The following is a 21515-nucleotide window of genomic DNA, read 5'->3' as shown; positions in this document are numbered from 1 at the left end:
CCATCAAGCGGCTTTCCAGCACTATCTGTAAAAAAGCTTCTTCTCAGACAGGGAAGGACAGGGTACATGAAGACAAGACTACTAGTGAATTACCAAAAAACACATACAGTAACTAATTTAGGATACATTAATCATTTCAATACCCCTTGAGTAATACACTGTGCCATAATCGCTTTATAGGGCGCACTTTAATATAAAAGACAAAATGATAAAGCAACATTAAATAACTCAAAACCTCTTCATTAACGATGGAATATATGCAGTTTTGTAAACTGGGTATTCCATTATCCGTAAGTAAATTTAGGTCCTTCGCAAAATGGAATACTGATCAACTAGTGTACCTCCTCAAATTTCTCATAAGAACAAACAGCCAAGCAAATGTCTAGTGATTGTTGCTATGAGTATCTGACGTATGTGCCTTCCACTGAAGCTTATAAAATTTCACTTGATGTAAACATCTTCATTTTCCACTTGTTACAAATATTTTCAATAATTTAAGTGTTTTAACAGAAAACTATTTTTCTGAAACAAATCAAGTGAGCAAAGCTGTTGTGCAACACACAAAGATTAAATTCACCTTGAAAGACGTTTTACAGAGACAATTCATCTAACCAAATTTAATACTTTCCCTACAGATTCCCTGAATGCTGTTAACAATCACAAAGTTTCTAATTTATTCTGTATGATACATGATTTAAAGAAACACTCCTGATCCCAAATAGAAAGCCATTTTTGAGACTAGATGCTTTATAACTAAACCAATTTACCCAAGGTTTGCACAAAACATTGAGATTATCTCTCTGGAGATCATCTAGTTCAACCCTCTGCTCAAGGAAAGGTCAACTACAGCAGGTTTCCCAGGGGGACGTCCAGTTGGGTTTTGAATGCCTCCAAGGATAGAGGCTCCACAAACGCTCAGGGCAACCTCCTCCATTGTACAATCACCTTCACAACTACAAAAAAAAAAAAAATTTCCTGTGTTTAAAAGGAATTTCATGTTTTCAATTTGTGCCCACTGCCTTTCCTTCTTTCACTAGCCACCACTGAGAAGAGCCTAGCTCTGTCTTCATGACTTCCTGCATCAGGTATCTGTACACCCTGGTAAGATGCCCCTGAGCCTTCTCTTCTCCAGGCTGAACAACCTCAGCTCTCTTAGCCTCCTCTCTTTGTATGAAAGATGTTCCAAGCTCCCTCAGCACTCATTGATGCATCCCATCAGGTCCCAGGGACTTGTAGATACCCAGTCTGTTTAAATGTTCCCAAACTTGAACCTCCTCTATTCACAGTAAGTCTTCCTGGGTCCAGAGTTTCCCACTGGTTTCACGGGTCTTGGAATCCTGAAGGCAAGTCCTACCATTGAAGACCAAGGCAAAGAAGTCATTAAGTACCTTGGTGTTTTCCATACCCTTTGTATGCCCCATTCAGCAGTAGACTCGCATATTTTTTCATCTTCCTTCTGCTGCTGATATAATTGTAGAAGCCGTTCTTGTTACCCTTCACATCCCTCGCCAAATTCAACTTCATGTGGGCTTTGGCTTTCCTTATGCAATCCCTAAATGCTTGGACGATATCTCTATATTTCTCCTGAGTCATCTATCCTTCCTTCTACATCTTGTATGCTTCCTTTTTATGCCTGAGTTTTGTCAGGAGCATCTTGTTCATCCATGCAGGATTCCCTTCCTTTTTATCTAACTTTTGGCAAGTCAGGATGGACTGTTCTTGAGCTTGGAGAAAGTTATTCTTGAAAATTAACAAACTCTCATGGACCCCTCTTCCTCCAGGGTCATGTCCAAGGGATTGTCCCAAGCTGATCACTGAGCAGAGCAAGGTCTCCTCTCCTAAGTCCACAGGTTTGATTCTACTATTTGCCTTGTTCCCTTGTCTCAGGATCCTGGACTCCATCATTTCACAGTCCCTGCAGCCAACGCTGCCCTCAGCCTTCACACTTGCAACCAGTTCTTCCATGTTTGCAAGCGTGAGATGAGCAGACTGTCTCCCTTTGTTGTCTTCTCCATCAGTTGTGTCAGGAACTTGTTATCAACATACTTCAGAAACCTCCTGGATTGCTTGTACCCTATCACGTTGCCCTGCCAGCAGGTATCAGTATGGCTAAGCCCACTATTAGGACCAGTGTCTGCAAATGCAATGCTTCTTCCAGTTTTCGGAAGAAGGCCTCATCTACTATGTCTTGACCAGGTGGTCTGTAGCAGACAACCAGCACATCGCCCACGTTGGTCATCCACTAATCCTGACCCATAATCTCTCAACTGGCTTCTCAACTGTCCAAAAGCAGGGCTCCATGCATTCTAAATGCTCTTTCATAAAGGGCTTCTCCCTCTCTTCACCTTCCCAGCCTATCCTTCCTGAAGAGTCTGTACCCATCCATCGCAGCACTCCAGCTGCCTCAGCTATAGCACTGCACTTCTGTGATCCCAGTGAGATCATAACGCTGCTATTGCATATGAACCTCTAACTCCTCCCCCTATTTTTTCCCCATGCTGCATCCATTTGTGTACAAGCACTTCAGAGACACCCATTTCTGCTGATTTCCCAGAAAAGGTAAGAGAGATTCCCCCATAATGCTGTCCTGTAGGCACTTCCTTATTTTGTCCATACCCTTGAGGTGGGGCTCCAATATTGACTAGCACAAGCAAATTAAACACAGAGCAGTTCTTCTCAACCTCTGTTTTTCTTTGATGACTCCTGCTCTTATTTCATACCTGTTAAAGGATTTGGCTCGTTCTCTTTTTCCAGCTAGATACGCTAACCTAACAAAAATTATTACATGTCTTCACAAAGGTTTTCACAGTACAGAAATTAATGTCTGTTCATGTATACACACAAACATTACTGAAACATCTTTTTTGGAAGATGACATTTGGACAGTTTATTGAAATGTTTTATTCCCTTTTATACGGCAAGTGATCGTCACTATTTATACCCATCATCTTCAAAACATTTTATGAAAAAGAACTACTAGTATGGAATTTTATGTTCTTGATTCACCATTTTTCCAGCCCTTTCCAGCAAAGATAGGAATCCCGCTGAGTTTACAAGTAGCCCCATTATTTCTCTGTCAGTTTCTCACTGTTGGAGAATCACTGCTGTGTTGGAAAAAAGCCTTAATATCATTAATTACGCAGCTGCTCGCTCTACCTGAGGCACTCCACATAAAATGGGAGTGGACAAGCTGAATATACTAAGGCATGAATGACTACAAAGTGATTCAAATACACACAAGCAAACCAGTAAGAAACAATGGAAAACAATCACAAAAATTAAGTGGCAAAACTGTTTATGGCTATTCCCTTGAATCTTAAGCCACATGGTGCTGGGCAGTAACTAGAACCAAGCTGAATTTGGAACTCTGCCTAGTGGAAAAATTTTAAGTTGAATTTTTAACCAAGTTCCCTAAAAATGCTGTTGGTATTTGTATGTTGTTCTTTATAGCTGAATAACTCTTGAACTTGTTAGCTGCCTTCAAATGAATTTTATAGAAAGCAAGACATCTCAAAGATTAAAATCTTGAGGAATGTCATTGAAAATACCTGCTGGATAGAGAAAAGAGTCCCCGAATCAAGGCCTACTTTCAGAAAGACAAGATTTTAATTACTCTCTCCTCTTTGGGAAGAGACACTTAGCCCATTAGCAGAGATTTAAAACAAGCATGTGCTTTTCCTGCTCAGAGATGTCATAGGAAACAAGATGTCATTCAGGATGCTTCACTAGGAAAACCAGAGGAATTCCAGTTCACATGTGCTTACAAAGAGAAGTGGGAGAAGGTAGGACAGGAGGTGCGAAAGGACAAGACACCAGCCCATCACTACACAGGCTTCATTAGCTCTAGCATAAAAACAGTTTGTTCTGTAAACTGCAAACTGAACACAATCCCACATCTGGAACAAAATTCTGAGTATCAGCTTTAGAAAAGAAGTATTTCACTGGTCGCTTCAATTTTGACTCGATTTTTACATTGGTCAGAAACATCTGAAAATGGAAAATGCTACTGAATAGCATATTTTGGGGTATTTTTTTTATGTACTGTCATAAATATATCAAATATTAAAATAAGAATGTGTTAATTTTTTAAAGGTTTAATTGTTCTAAGTATCGAAATGCAAGATCATTGATTAATGGTTGCTAGCCAGATATCAATCAATTATTACTGAAAATGCTTTTTCAATTAAGACTGTAGTTGGTTTAGTAGTAATCACTAATTGGTGTTCTAATTGGTGATTTGCTGTTTTATTTGTTAGAATGTACAAATACTTAAAATAGGATACAACAGACAAGGCAGCAGGCCCACATGACAGGCAGCTGGGGGAGCAGACAAGATGGCCAGCAGCCAAAAGCAAAGCAAAGCAGCTGGGCAGCCCACCAACCAATTCCCACAGCGTATTTCAATTCCATCAAATCATAATTTCTTAACAGAAAACTGTACATCAGTAAACTTTCAGCCCACTCTGTGAATATACATACTAGTGAGTTTAAAAGCCTTCAATTTCTAAAGGCAAAACAAAGAAAGAAAATAAAAAACAAGAACAAGCCAAATGATAGGACATTTCTTTCACTCTCCACCATCTCTTCTCTGCTAATTCTACACTGCTCTACGTAGCTTTCTTCACCTACTCCAGAGCTCAGCTTTCTTTCCCTCACTAATCCCTCTTCTTCTTACCATTGTATCACTGTTGCTGTACCTGATGTTACTTAATTACTTCCGTCAAAGGTTTAACTTCTGAAAAATTAACTCTGAAAAACTGCAGACGGAAACTTCACAACTGTCCTGAATCAGGAACCTGAACATCTTTAAATCCCCTAGTCTCTCCTCAGTTCTGCCTATAACTTTATCTTACAAGGAAAGGTTATAAGAAACCTCTCAAAGTTGGTAGTTTTAAAATCTTTTCCTCTGGGGCAGTTTATTCCTAAATTCCATTGCTTATGCAGTTAGCTGATAGCCTGGAGGAGAGAAGACAGCACAGAAGAGGGCCAATTAACCAATGCCATAGCATGGGGATTTTCTCCTCCTCTGTTAATTTGACATCCTTTTGCAAGACTCTAGGGAACTCTTATTTAAAGCTAACTTGCTAAGTTGAGTTCCACAAATTAATTTTACATTATAATTGCTGCTCCTCAGTGTGAGTGGATACCCCCTTACTCTTGTACTAAAAGCCAGCAGAATCCCTTTCTAACCCATATACATGGTATGTGTTAATTCACCCTCCTTCCCGTCTGTCTCCCCGGCAAACAGTTCTTGGATATACTTTTATCACCTATCTGAAATTTCATTCTGCTGTTCTACATTTGAGAGGAGGAGTCCAGCAAAATTTCAAGTTGAAATATACTTATCTTTTATATAAGACCATACTTTCCAGTATAGGCTTCTATGCTGTTCTTTATTAAACTGAATATTGTTTGGGCTTCGAACTTTTTCTTCATACTCCCTGCTTTTTCTGATACTCAGGTCAGTTTCCTGAACACCATCAGCTATGTATACATGAGATGATGGAAACAAATAGTTTCAAATACTTCCATTTAAAAATCTCAACATATCATATGAAATTCCACCTGCTATCTTAATTCTCCATAATCTTTTTTTGTACTTCTAAATTTCTACCGTTCAACATACTAAATTCATCTTGTATTTTAGAATACCAATATTCACTTTCACTTCCCAATCATTAAAATCATTAAAAATATTTAATACCAGCCCCACATTTACAACTCTTCCATATGACACTGTCTAATGTACATCAATTCAGATTTATTTTCCTAGATCAAAGATGTGTTCCCCCCCCCCCAACAAAATTAACAATTTCCTAACACTTCAGAGAACATTAAGGACTGCTTAAACTTATATCCTGTATGCTACTTCCTATCTTTTCTGAATATGCAATTCCTCTCCAGAGTAATCTGAATCTCTCTACCTTATTTAACGTTTTCAAAAAACTTTACAGCTTTCTTAAACGTAGTCTTGAGGTCCAGTTATCTATTACAATGGAATTTCCATAAACAGGATCATTCTTCAATCGCAGATATCAAAAATGAAGTAAATTACACCCACAGAAAGACAAAGATAGTTCTAAGGCATGAAGACAATGATGTAGGCAGCTTCATAAACCTGTGCTCATGGCCTTGTGGTCATCTAGCAGATCTCGAAATGGGCCAGCATAAATATCCTACCTTGAAATTATCAATACTTTTTACAGTACTTTGCTTAGCCAAAGAAGAAACCTGTGTCAAATGTACGGGAGAATGAATACTAATGTGGGAAGACTATGTGAGTTAATTAAGGGTACTTAAGTACTGGTCTGCTAGGAAGAACTCCCAACATAAAAAAATTTACTCCTTGGGAGACATACCATAGCCATTGAAGGCCTGCTCTGACGGATCGGGAATATGACAGGCATGGAGCCTTAAAAGGTCTCCTCACGATCAATGTCAGGGAAGAGGAGAGGACATGAACTCATTTTCTGGAAGGTTTAATCTGTGCTTGATGCCTTGCGGAAGCACAAATACAGGCTGGGCAATGAGTGGATTGAGAGCAGCCCCGAGGAGAAAGACTTGGGGGTGTTGGTTGACGAGAAGCTCAACATGACCCAGCAACATGCGCTTGCAGCCCAGAAAGCCAACCGTATCCTGGGCTGCATCAAAAGAAGCGTGACCAGCAGGTCGAGGGAGGTGATTCTCCCCCTCTACTCCACTCTCGTGAGACCCCACCTGGAGTACTGTGTTCAGCTCTGGGGACCCCAACATAAGAAGGACATGGACCTGTTGGAGCGAGTCCAGAGGAGGGCCATGAAGACGATCAGAGGGCTGGAGCACCTCTCCTATGAGGACACGCTGACAGAGTTGGGGTTGTTCAGCCTGGAGAAGAGAAGGCTCCAGGGAGACCTTATAGCAGCCTTCCAGTACCTAAAGGGGGCCTACAAGAAAGGTGGAGAGGGACTTTTTACAAGGGCATGTAGCGATAGGACAAGTGGTAATGGCTTTAAACTGAAAGAAGGTAGATGCAGATCAGATATTAGGAAGTTCTTCACTGTGAGGGTGCTGAGGCACTGGAACAGGTTGCCCAGAGAGGTTGTGGATGTCCCATCCCTAGCAGTGTTCAAGGTCAGGTTGGATGGGGCTTTGAGCAACCTGGTCTAGTGGAAGGTGTCCCTGCCCATGGCAGGGGGGTTGGAACTAGATGATCTTTTAAGGTCCCTTCCAACCCAAACTACTCCATGATTCTGTGATAAGAAGTTTTGTGGAACACTTCCCTCTCTTTAACGTGCTTTCAACATTACATTTGATCCTTTTCATAAACACAAACACATCCACTTTAGGATGTGCTTTAGGAAGTCCAGGCTGTATTTGTTTAACATTCTGTATCAACTGGTAGATATATGCTACTTCACAATTTCACAGAATGATAGCTATGCCTCTCAATCATTTTTAACCCTGTTTAGTGCCTTCACTGTGTTACTGGCCTCTAATAAATACTTTTCAGGGCTAAAATTCAGATCCTATTCAGTAAAACAAAGAGAATCCTCAGGCTAACAACCTGTTTCAGCCCACCCCAAACCCCCTTGAGAACTCTGCTGTCTGTGCAACATGCAGGGGGTGAAAGGAAGAAAATAGAAAATCCTACTTTATTTACTTGCATTTAAATGAGTGGGAGTTTCTATACCAGGAATTTTGAGTTAACTTGGTTTCATGAGATCCTTGTCTTAAATTTTCTTACACATGGCCACTCAGCCTTCATTCTCTGTTTCTAAAAGCAAAGTCTACCAAAGTAACTCAGGAGAAGAGGTACACTTCTGGATTTAGATCAGTTTTATAACCCAGACCAATGAACTGCTGTTCATGTCACACTTGACTGACACAGCATGGAGACAGGAAACCTTGTTCCACTTATGACAAAGTAACCATTTGTCGACATGGGAGATCACATTCTTCCCAATAATTACAAAACTGTTGACCACTTTCTTTTCACAGCCAAAACAGATGAGTCGCCATGGAATGGAGCAGTGCTTCAAGACAGTGCTCCAGTACCTCAGCAATTCACTGTGTTCCAGCCGAGTAACAAATCGAAGTCCTACCCCTAGTACTTGGTCCCTGAACTTGCATCACCAAAATATCTTGAGACACACACAACATCTCCCAGTTTGCGCGTACAGGCTGTAAGACTAAGAAAATATAACTAAAACTAGAATCCCAGGAAAAGATAAAAATCAAGGGTTAGCTTGATTGAGAGGTCAGCTAACAGGGAACACAGAAAGATGCCACATGAATTTGGAGTTACATGTCTATGTAAAATACCAGAATTAGCAAACCCATTGAACAGCAGCATTTTACAAAATTCAAAATACCAAGTCTGTTCCTTTAGAGCCATTTTTATTTTGTATTATTTTTCCAAGGCATCACTTAATATTCATTCTCAGTTCAAGACTAGTTGCCTTCCAGTGGCATCACTCACCTGGGTTTGTCTTGAACTCAGAAGTGACATTCATCATCTGTTTGCATCAGTTTTCTCTTTACTGAAAACCCAGGTCAGAAAAATTCACCAGCAAGGAGTACCTACATGTTCTCTTTCTATAAAAGCCAGTGTTACAGCTATCGTGATTGAGGACAGACTCCCAAGGAATTCTTTTGACATCAATGCACATGGAAGAAAGTTTAGGAAAGAAAAAGGCTGACATTCCTCTGAGAGACATATTGTCCGAGTGAAGTGGAAGTGCCTTCAAGACAAGCTTTTCTTCAGAACTTATTTACAAGTTTCAGGCAGATAGAGGGCTCTGTTTGCCTAGATTTTGAGATCAGAAACAAAATTGAGACGGGGTTACAATGCTCCATTATGAACTAGATGGATGATTTCATTTATGTTATTATATTTTTATGGATTTCAGAGAGAGAGAGAACAGGATAAAGTGTACTGAAATTCTTGTATAGCTCCACAGAGTAATTCTGCTCTAGACAACATCCAATGATTGCATTTAATCACAAAATCATCCTTCCTCTCCAAAAGGTAAAGACTATGTAACTAAATGGAAACATAACTCCAAGTAGGTGATCCTGGAGGGAGGGGGCAGGCTATCCTACAATTCAGCAGTAACATTTAACTTTTAAAATGTTGCTGTTGAAGTTACTGCTAAGTGTAACTTCATTCACTTTTCTATCATTATTTTAAGCCTTCCCCTAACAAGAATACCCTCTGAACCTCCAGTGATTTGTGGTTCAGAGGTTTCTAAAGCCAGACAAAATGTCTTCATATTTAATTGCTCTTAATGGATTTTTCTTCCCTGAATTTGTCCAGCTGCTTTTTGAAACCATTAAAACATTGCGAGTCTGCAGCATTCTGCAAAACTGATGTAACTTTCTACACAACCAGTGATACGAAAACCTCTGGAAGATGCAGTAAGCATGAACTTCTTGCTGCAGCTGACAACAGAACAGAAAATATCAGCAGCAGCACTAGTCTCATTTAAAGAGATTCCCTCTTCTCTGTCACCACTATGGGTTTTCATCCCTTAGCTATAATGAAAATAGTCATTTGGAATGATAATCAGTTTATCTTCCTCGTTCCTTTCCAAAAACAAAGTTCAAGCTAACTGCACATATGACTGAGTCCCTCCTCTTTTTTTTTTTTCTCTCTGCCCCCCCCACTGGATCCTGTTTGATTCATCTCCCCTTCTACAGTGTTTACCAGGATTGGAATCAGATTCTTCAGCTCGCTTGTTTTCAGAGAAAGTTCACAAAGTTCTGATTACATCATTAAGATAGCTGGGAATGGATCTGTGTCTGATGCCAACAATCAGAGTCCAACAGGTAAATACATGAAATGGATCCCAATCCTCTTCTGGAGGAAAGAAAACCAATACCTGAAATACTTTTAAAACACACGTTACACAGCATCAGTATAGTTATGATGTCTGGTAATACAGTTTTATTGCTGTTTTTCTGATGACCCTGAGAATTCAGAAAGAAGAGGCTAGAACAATGCCTGCAATAAGAAAAACACTAAGTAAAAACCTTATCCAGAAAGACAGACTGAATGAGGAAACCAGGAAAGATAGCTACATTTATTTTGGCTGGTAACACCAGATAAAATTTAACTGAGGAACTTTTTGGCCTTGCAGAACAAAGACTAGGCCAGCAAAGAAGAACACAGGGTGAAAGATCCCTAACTGACTGTTACTTCTCCCATATCAGATGTTGCATCTCTCATCAGTCCCATTCCTCTGGCAAATGAGATGACAAAAATGAAACAGCATGAGGGATAGAAGTTCTGAGTTATCCCTTAGAAGCTGGGAGGGATAACTTCTACAAAACAAAATACTGCGCAGTGACTTAGAAATTAGTGCCAAATAATTTGAACATAGCAGCCCAGAGAAGTGGCTGAGGGTGACAAGCTAGTATTTCCCCAGATTGTTCTGAATGCTGGTAAATCCCTATCTACTTACTACAAACTTGCAAACTGCATCAGAACAGATGATTAGCTACAGGTTTTCTAGGTAGCTGCAGAGCTTCTCAGCATACATTTAGAAATACTTTTTCTTGAAATTATCTAAATTCAAAGGTTTTGTTTATTTGCTGTTTGTATGCTTTAGCATTTGAATCTTCAGTATTTTTTCAGCATCTGGCCTTCCCTTCAAGGAGAGCACTCTGGTTTCACCACTGATCTCACTTGATGCGCTCCACGAAGGCAAGCAGACACCAGATTACTTCTTGCTATAGCTTTATGCAGGTAAACACAAGAAGCAAAACTGATTTCTATTTCTCCTCTAAAGACTCATCCTTGTAAGGGTGCTTCACAGAGCGGAGCAAAATCATGCTCAAACACTGCTCTAAAAACATTTTAAATTATTTGCCTTTTCTTCAAAGCATGAGCTTACTAGCCTCACACAAGCTACTCACTCTTTAAGAGACCCCAAGCTGTATGTCTCCCATCCTCTCACCTGCTACCTTCTCCATCTACTTGTACTAGATCCACTCACACTTCAACCACTCCTCCCCCACCCACCCCACCATACAGAGAAGACTGAATCTGTATCCCTGGGAAAAGGAGGAAACGATACAGCAGAATATCTTAATTGGGTATATGCTTGAAAAAGTATTTAAAAAACTAGAACTGAAATGTCAGATCTGGAGAGAGCATATTCAAAAACTCAGAATTTGCAAAATAGAACAATTCTTTGTTTCTAAAACTAAGCAAATATCTCCTCTTTTAAAGAAAGAACCTTAAAACGTAAGATTCCTTTCTGAAGAAAAGAAATGCCACTCGTTAATGAGACACAGTATCTACTTATAGCTTATGATCAAACAGGAATCTACAAACTACAAATAAGAAAAATAGGGTGCTGTGTTTTGTTTTAACCTTTTCCATGTAATGAGAGAGCAATCATATGGAGTATGAAGTAACTGTACCATTACTGTGGTTTCTGCAAACAACAGAATACTTTTGAAAAAGCAAGCATCACATGCATTGTCAATATAGTTGTCTATGTTTAGAAAAAGAAACATTTGGTCATTCAATATTATCAACATTCAAATAATATTCTTGCCTACTGAAGACGTGTCCTCTGTTCAGGTCAGAACTGTTCTACTCAACTAAATACGCCTCTCTCTGAACAATCTGAATTGATGCGTGTCTCCACTGCCACACTTCAGCATGTCTCATATTTCAGCATTGTACATTCTCACCACAGGGATTGAAGAAAGGAAGCATGCCGTTATTCTAAGTACTAGTACATGAAGGATGACAGGTTTTTGTTCTGCACAAAGGGAACTTTGGCAATAGGAGAATTCAACATGCATAAAAAGCTTTTCTGAAGAGACTTTTCCATCAATCCTGATGATACTTATGTTATTTCCACCCAGAGTATTTGGACTTCTAGACAGAGATCACACATACAGGGGGCCAAGAAGAACATTCCTGCTGAATTTCCAGGGTGAAGCATCACCATTAGAAAAAGTTATGAATATTGTTTGGAAACCGATACCATGTCTAGGGTGAGGAGTGAGTGTTTCCTCTGAGATTCTGTCTTGTCTTCTTCTCCTGACCCAAGCAAAGTTTCTCTCCAAAGCACATTCTTTCCTCTTTTACTATTAGTATTCTAAGTGTATTACAGATTTGCCAGGGTTTGAGTTCTTATAAATCCATTGATTAAAAGGGATGAGTGGCTTAATGAATGAATATACACTGAAAAAAATTCAAACTGCAGACATTGAAATAAGAACTTTTTCCTAATTTAGTGCAAATGCAAAATATTTCTAATCACATAGCAACATACATGCTCCCTAAAAAGACCTAATACTTGTTGTGACCCAAAGAGGTACGTGGTTGATATGTACAGAGGAGGATTCCTTTGGTTTGTATGATGACAATTAATAGAGACATAAAAAAAAGGCAATTTATCAAATTTATCTGAAGTTCAAAAGCAACACGTCAAAATTTATTAGTTAAATTTGTCAGTCTCATTCTTAAGATTTTACACCTAACTCTTGATTCCTTTCAAGGAGAGAGAATATGCCCTCCTGTCATAATTTCATTAGAAAAATCATCAAATGAAGAGTTAATTATTAGAACCTTGTACAAATTTTACTGTACACAAAATTGGACATGCTGCATTATTTGTCTGCATTAACAATAGTAAAAAACAGTATCTGCTTCTTTCTCTATCCTACCTAAGAATTCTCTGTGTTTTAGCTGACAGACAGACAGAATTTTAAACACACACCCCAGAACGCACAAAACCTAAAACTGTAACTCTTAAGATTTATTACCCTTTAAGAAATATCTGGATAAATGTATCCTCTTTTCTAAACTAGGGATCAGTTGTGCTTTATGCTAATTAACAGCATGAAATACATTTTCTCCTTAATCTTTCTAGGTGGCATTCATTTAACAACATTTTAGGGAAAAAAATGTATACTTCTTTCAACTTGTCTGCTTTAGAGATTTACAAGAAATAACATTTATTTTTGGCATCCAATATTAAAAGATCTTTTTCTGAAACCCAAATACAGTTATTCTTTTGCTCTATTTTTTGTGTATTTTATAGATGACCCAGTGTTATTGGTTACACAATCATCATTACCTTTCCAACATTCCAGAGTCTCTCTTTATTTATTATTAATTTTCTCTGAAGTATTTTGAGAGCATACACATAATTCTTTTATCCTTAGGAGGCAGAATTCCGGTTAGTCTTCATAAACATTTAAGAACCCCAATTTTTTAACATCACTGAGTAATCACGCTAACTGATCACACCTATGGGATGCTGAAATAACCTCATTTACAGTGTTACCAAAGCTACCAAGCATTCTGACACAAAAGAGAGATTATATGGTGCACAATTCATAAATTTAGCCCTTCAATTCAGCAGTCTTCATACACCAAATTTCTCTTTGGTCTTGTTCTTTTAACAACTTCTTTAGCTTTACAAATATCTTCTCATGTGCAATTTCTATCCATCTTGACATAACTGAAGGGACAGGTTCATGATCCAAATGTATTAATAACCTTTAAAAAAATCTTTGGAGAAACAGATACTGCTAGCTATGGGCTTTGTTACAGTTTTTTTTACTGGTTTTTCTTTAAAATTACCTTTGATTATGTTGTATCCGCTTCCTCCCACCCCCTTTTGTTTTGTCAGAATGTATTAGGATCCAAGTGAAAAGTTTTCACCAACAGAATTACTCACTTTTATCCACTGTACCCCCCAAAATTAAGTATTATGGAAAATATGTCCTCAGGTATTTTTCAACAGCAGTTCAGTAAAAAACTTTGTGCAATTGCTAGATCCTTTGTTCCTGATTTCCTGTAAAACCCTTTCTTTCGTGACAGAAAATTGTTATCACCAGCTGCAGTAACAGCTACATACATTAAAAATCTTTGTTGTTTAATTAATAAGAAAGGAGTTTCTGTCATCTTAACTCACTCCTCGCCTTGCCATGGACTCTGCAGCAAGTTCAGGACAGAAAGTTCATTTTTATCAGCTGAAGCCCCATTACTGTAATTTCCTCCACTCTAAACATACTGAATTTTTATTATCTACTTATCTAGCTCCCCAAGTGATCCTCAGTGCCTCACACTCCACCTTCTTCCGCCCCTCTGCCTTCCTCAAAACAGAAGACATCCTGGTCCTTGGAGAGTGATACTGTGCTCCTCACCTGAACAGTTACCATCTTCCTTGGATTTTTATTTTTTTTTAAATCTCTCTCCCACCATGCCTGGTGAATTTATGACACAGAGGTTGCTGTTGGAGAGAAAGCTGGCAAAAGTCTCATTTCAGACCTCCCACAATCCACTCCTGTATTATTCTATATATACCTTCCTCCCTTCTCCCCATATGCTCTTAGCCTTAAAGTATGTTTTACTTCTCTCATTTTCCTTACATTCAAATTCTCAGCAGGGCTACAATTTTCCTTCCCCCACTCCCTGTGATTCTTCCTCTAACCACACTTTCCTCTTCCTCATATTATTTGTTCAGTCTACTCAGTCTTACAGTTTTTTCTTTCTTCAGCCTTCTCCCTCCCCTCTTCTCATCTTCTTTTTCTGGACATAATAGTTTGCCATCCTATATTATCATGCTCTATCAAACTCAGACTGTATTTCCAGATTGCTTTCCACAACACAGTCTCCTGAAAATGCATTTCCCATTAAATCCCATAAAAATGCTTTTTATCTCCATTACAATGACCTACTGTCTTCAGTATTTAAAAATTAGGACATTCCTTTCAAACTTATCTCTATTTTGTATTTGCTGTTCCATAACACATAATGATATCATGCTTCTCTCTCCTTCTTAGTCTACAATAGGTCTTGAAACAGTTATATTTCGTACCTTCTCAGAACATGACCAGAATGTCTTCGTCAAAATCCTTCTAGGGAAAGGATTGCAATCTAAAAAGTGTTTTAGTCAAAAGTGAGGGGTGGTATAGAATCCCATGTGCTGCACTGATGAACATTATATTTTCAGACAGAAGAGCACATAGAAGGTATTAATATCTCCCTTCTCAATGCCTTCCAGAGCCACTGAATCTTTATTCAATTTCTGTTTTTATTTTTCACTTTCTGATTCTCCATTTTCTCTGAAATTTCTCTTTGTTCTATTCCTACCCTATCACTTTGATTTTATTTTACAAATATACTCTGAATTGCAGGTTTTCACCTTACCTATCTTTAGGTCACCTACCGTATCTCCCAATTCCTTCCATAATGCCCTTAATCTCAGCAAATTTCACCTTCATTGAGGATTTTTTGAAACTTGCTTTCCTGATCAAGTCTTCTTCTAAATGCTTCTCTGATTAAGTCTCCTCTGATCAAAGGGACTGTTTCTGTCTTTTTGCTTTTCATGTACATGCCCTGTGTTGCTATGTGGCAATAATTTATATTAAAGGCTTTTTGTGTCATTTTAAAATTTTGCTCTCTGAGCATTCTTATGGGGAAATCTGTCTCCTTATATGGGATATCCATTTTCTTAAAAAAAAAAAAGTTCCAAAAAACTAAGGGCTTGAATAAAAAGCAGCGTTCACAAATCATCCTACTGCCTTCTCCAACTTTCATTTCAGGAAGGTGTCTGCTCCAGCAATTTCTACTGATCCTATACCACTGTATTGTTTCAGTTAAACTAAGCATTTATATCTAATTAAAAAAATAATGGAAGTTTTGATGAATTCTATCAAAAAACATTACTTGGTATTTTGAGGTTAGTGCAGAAAATAAAACAGTTGTGAGTCAATGAAGTGGAAAATTATTGTCTTGTAACAGATCCTCTAAGGTGCAAAATGTTCTCTTATTTGCTGTTATCAATATGTCTAGTAATTGCTTTTTGTCCAACTATTTAAAAAGGGGGAAATAGACTTACAGTCTGGAGAAAAAGAGACAGCAAAACATATAAAATTAAAGCATTGATTTTTGAAATTTTTTTTCCCCCTATTTTATAGCATTAAGAAAACATACCATAAAAGACATTTGGCCTATGAAAACAGAAAAGGTAGAGAGATGAAAAGAAGCTGTATAAAAATATTAAAGCAAGCAACATGTCACATCTGAAAACAAACACTCATGGTCTTTTGTTACTTTAGTTCTTTGGGGAAAAAAGCCTTACTACTAATTGAAAGTGTTTTAGCCATAAGGTTTAGAATACTCCTAGTAACATTTCTACATAGGTTTAATTATAAAACAGCATTGTAAAAAATTACCTAGTAGTAAATTACACTTTAGATCTACGTAACAAGGAACATTATAAAACCGCTTTCTGTAACAAACCAACAACTCAGCATAGACTAAGATCACATCCTTCCTCCATGACTAGCACACACACACAGAGCTGCATTTTCCTGGGCTTTCTAAAGAGAATTTTAGGGGTTTTGGTTTTTTTAATACCTCTGCATGGTTTTGGATTCTCCTCAGTTTTATAAAGACCATCTGAGAAAAGCAAGAGAAAATTCTGTTATTTGCAAACAAATAGCCAAAATTATATTTCTAAGAATTGTTTATTTTAAGAGACAAATGTGAAGATGGTCTGAGGTAAATGTTTGAACTCGGACAGTAGTTCTAATGTCCAGTAAACACAGGCAGGGAGTACCAAACAGCTGCTTTCCAGAACTAGACCAATACCTCACCTTGCTGCAAAACAACTATGGGATTTATTTCCCCTACTTCAATTGCCTTTTTTTAAACTAGACCATTCAATCTTCTACAGTATAGCCTTGCAACTGTAAATTTGTAAGTTTGTACCATACTTGTACCCAGATATTCTTAAAATCCACTGGAACACAGAAGTAGGTCTTTGAAAATCCTCCTTGGGGTTTACTAAACCTCTTTGATGTTTTCACCCTGACCACATAAATGAAATCTTTATTAAAAAGAAAGGTGATTAGGACCATTTTCATAACAATGATGAAAGAGTGCCTGACAGATTTACTGTTTTTCTAGGCAACTTTGCAGCCAAAGTCAACAGCTAACAAGAAGTCTATCTCCAAATTCATGTTGGAGGATATAACTCAGTAATTAAGTGTTCCTCAAACATTTCAAGGAACATTCAGGTTTTCCGACTGATCCACTCCAAGCACTTCTCTATAAAGAATACTACAGCTGAGTATAACTGAATAAATTCAGGTTTCTTTTCTTTTTAAGGCATCCTTGATCTAAGTTCTAGCATCCTAGTCCACAGCAAATAGTCTTCCATGATACAGGAGTAACTCGTTTTCACAGTACCTTCCATCATTTTAAGGTTCACTTAAGTGCATTTCTAAATACTGTACCCTGGCAATCCTCAAACTTATTCACATATAGGTAGAAATGTTTAAGTATCTGTGTACCCTCTGTTACTCCGATGAAACACAGCCTTTATAAAAATCCTTCAAGACAGACAGGATGCTTCTCTGATGAATTAACACACTCAGGATAAGGTACAACGGCAGTGCTTTCTTCAAGCTCCTTGTAACTTGTCCATAATACCCTGGATTTGACTAAAATCCTGTCTAGAAAGCTATGTATTCATTCCCCAACCACAGAGATGTTAATAATAGATGGCTCACGGAAACACTGCAGAGAATCAGCATATGGGAGCTTGCTGCTACCTAATATACCCGTACCAAAAAGTTTTATTCAACATCTGTGTTGCAACAACTACATGCACACAACTTCTGACTGACAATATGTGAACACTCACCTACCTGAAAAGATAACAAATATATTTTAATCAAGCTTATCAAACCACATAGGGGCTGCAGTAGCAGTATCATGCAAAGCAGAGGAGATCTAATCAAAGTACGGGACAGGCTCTTCTGTAAAACCCTCCCAGGAACCACTCTAGTGAGCAATGAAACCTCTTGCAGCACCACATCTGTGGAAGAAGGTTTCTAGGTCTCCCCTGCCCTGGGAACCATGTCAATGCAACAGATCCAGATGTTTTACACTTACACAGACTCAATTCACTCATATACTGAAATTTCTGTTACGACAGCCCTACGTGAAACCAGACATTATATAAAAGAGTTCAGTATGATCAACTGCATTATAATACAACCACATGAGATGATTAAAATAACTTTTTCCAGGTGCCAGATATCTGCCATCATGTTTGGATAAGATCAGGAATATCTTACTCCTTGCTGAGCTTCTAATCCTGCCTCCTCAGAATATGTCAAAACCGATAACCATGGCAGACACTTACACTTGGTATCTTTATTTTCTCAGTAACATCAAAAATCTACAAACTGCAGTTCTAGTTGTTGTCTCCCTCTCCTGAACTGCCCTTCCTATCCATTCATCCCCCACAGTCCTCCTCACCTCCCCAAACATGTTGACATAGGGGAGTTTTAAAAAGAAATCAGAATGAGGTACATTGCACAGAAGGGAGATTTATTTTAGCATAGGCACATAAGAAGAAGAAACATTGAGGAAAACTACTTGAATGCAAGAACTCTATGAAGTTATCTCAGCTTTTATCCAAGGAATTTACTTCGTAAGATTTCAAGTCAAATAATTTTTTTTAAATGCAGAGTTAAGGTACCATAGTGCCTGTGCAGAACAAAAATTGCAGAAACTCAGTAATTTTGCAGGACATTTTATGTTGGTCTCTGGGTACCCAAAGACATTACTGCAAGAAGTGATCTATTTAGGAATATGTGGCTCTTTCAAAACTATCCGTACATGCACTACTTCTTTGAAAGGAAGTAATACCTCAACAGAAAGGAGGAAGCATTGGTCTGGTAAATGGCAAAACACAGCATCTTCCTAGCCTTTCACCTTTACTTCTGTCACTATAACATATATTCAGAATATCTTTTCTAAAGTGTTTTTTCTTTCTCTTTTTGTTCCATAGGATCAACAAAATGCTTACTGTATTACCAACAAAACAACCTATCCACAAAATCCTGACAGAAAACCACCTGGTAAAAAATTCAGACCATCAGAAAAATCTATGGAAAAAAAAACCCAACCGTAAAACGCTTTTATGCATGAAAGGAAAAAAAAAGATTAATTGTAGAATGAATATCATATAATGAACAATGCATGAAAACAATGCTCAATTACCAACCCCATGCAACAGTAAAAACCCAAAGTAGCAGAGACTGAAAATACTATGTAAGGAGGCCAAACTATACCCAAAGCAACATAAAATCTCTCACAATCCTTCTAGAAGTTTTTTATTTATAAAACAAAAACCATACAGGACACTTATTTCAATCACATAAACTTGCACTGCACCACAACAAGTAATTTCAGATATGCTGCCTAAGTTTGTAAGACTGTTCCTGTCTGGTTTCAAACCTGCCTTATATAATAACCTTCATGTGATTCAGCACTCTCCATCAATTTCTCAGTTCTCTCACAGAGCTCTCCTCACAGCTCATAAATACCACCCTTTCTTCACACCCTTCTCCCTCTTCCTTTCTTTACCATCACAAATTCCGACAACTCAATTGATGACATCTAACGCTCTAAGAATTTAAAAAAAAAAAAAAAAAAAGAAAGAGATATTCTTAAAAAAACACAACAGTAAAACAAGGAAATGTGACTGCTTTTTTTTTTTTCCAGTCATCTGTATCTCTGAAAAAAAGTTAATCACAAAGTATAACAAAACAGCATAAGGGTGACCAAAAATACACCACAAACTTACTCTTCTTGGCTAAATGGTTTCTTACAGGTACAAGGCATTAAAGACAACACAAGAAATCTTCTCAGTTTAGGGGAGGGGGGAAAACATTTCTCTAGACCCAATCCAGGCAACTTCCCACTGCCAACTCCAGACTAGCTTCATCACCCATTAGTAAGATGAAATATGATTCACCTGTGATTTTTATCAGTTTCAGCAAAAAAGTTTTTAACTGAACAATGGTTTTGGACTCTTTCAGGCTCTTTTTCATGCATTTAAAAATTAAGAAAATCTCCAAAATTATTATGGAAAAAAACCACTTTGGACTACACATTTATAAGGAAGCTCATAATGAGACCAAGTAGCATAGTATCCTTCCGAGGTGAGGCCAACCTGAAGAAAAATTATTGGGGTTTTGTGGGGTTTTTTCTTCCTTTGTAGAAGTCAAAATATTCTTTTGTCAGCTCCGAACAATGCTCTCATGCTTGCAACTGGAATTGTTTGAAATAATCTCTGCATGGTAAAACTCTTGAGATATACCCAAGAAACAGGTATGTTAGAATATCAGCACACTGCATACGAACAGAAATTGCTTTTGATGAGTCGAGCACAGATCACACATTTTACTGCCATCCATGCTCTTGAAATGGAACTGCAAAACAATCAGAGTTTGCATTTATTTTAACTGCAGATAATATTCTGAGCCACACTGAAACACTCTACGCCTATGGAGATACATATAACCACATACACTTCACACTGAACTCTCTGAAAATGCAGGGAAAATATTTTACTAATCCATCTATCACTTCTTCTAATAATGAGCCATTAGAACAAAAGCCAGAAAAAAAATAATTCAAGTCACAAACTATTCTGAAATGCTTAACATGGGAAGAGTACAAACAAAAGAAACTATTACAATAGATGTTTAATTAATTGATCAATTTCAACACTCATTTACAGCAATCTTTAACTCTCCAAGAGTATCTAAGAAGTAAGAACAGATGAATGCTTTTATTTTTGTAATTTTTAAACTACAGAGGTCACTTCTGAAACAACTACTTCAACTCCAAAATGGCTTGGTGCAAAAATGGCACTCATACAACTTCTACTGGAGCAGGGACTTTACAAGACAATATGAACAATTTTCCTAGGACCCTCCGATTGGACTTCTCCTTCCGTATGCCTGAAAACACTTATTTCAGTTCACTCCTCTACCCTTTATTTACCCTGCCTTTCTCCCTTTCCACCCCCCCAAATGAGAGAAGTTGTCACAACATTTTTCAGAACGTGCTTACAGTCCCTATAAAATGCAAAGAACACAGAAAATGTTGTTTCTCTAATGCCGGTATATATATGTTATTGATGTCTTTCCAGATTAAGTCCTCCCTATTTGAAATATGCACTTATGCACACTTTTAAGGAAAAGAGCTGCTTAAGACCACACAACTGTCTACTGTGTTATGCTCTCTCTTGCACTTCTGTCTCAATCATGAGCTTCGTATTATTTCATGTGACAAGATAACAATGCTAATTATTTTTGACAATATCACTATAAGAAATTTTTTAATTTTATTCCTTTAAAATCCCGATACCTCTACATAGACTTACAGATAAGACAGCTATACTAGCAGGATTTTCTCCTGTCTTACATAAGAATGTTATCTAAAATACTGAAAGGGACTTTAAACAATTTGGCACCTGTGGAAATAAAAAGCAACCTGAGAACACTTTTCCAAGTCCAGCGCCTGCGCAGCAGCTTCCAAGTGGTCATAATTCTCTCAATACTCATACGTATCCAAATATCTATGCTTATGTAAGAAAAACTGAAGTAATGCGTAATAATAAAAAGAAATCTAAAATGTGTCAAATTAATTGACCTGCCATTTCAACAAATGGTGTCAAGATTTATTTCCACTTAGA

General features: G+C 37.8%; 1 protein-coding gene across 16 annotated transcripts in view; it reads right to left on the bottom strand.

Moving 5' to 3' along the window:
- Positions 1–21515, bottom strand: part of KDM6A (lysine demethylase 6A) — a 168386-nt gene that overhangs the window by 93790 nt on the left and 53081 nt on the right. The window lies entirely within an intron of this gene.

The sequence above is a fragment of the Harpia harpyja genome, chromosome 8 (genome assembly GCF_026419915.1).
Source record: "Harpia harpyja isolate bHarHar1 chromosome 8, bHarHar1 primary haplotype, whole genome shotgun sequence".
NCBI lineage: Eukaryota > Metazoa > Chordata > Aves > Accipitriformes > Accipitridae > Harpia > Harpia harpyja.
Note: the sequence above shows the minus strand (reverse complement) of the source record. Positions and strands in the feature narration are given on the sequence as shown.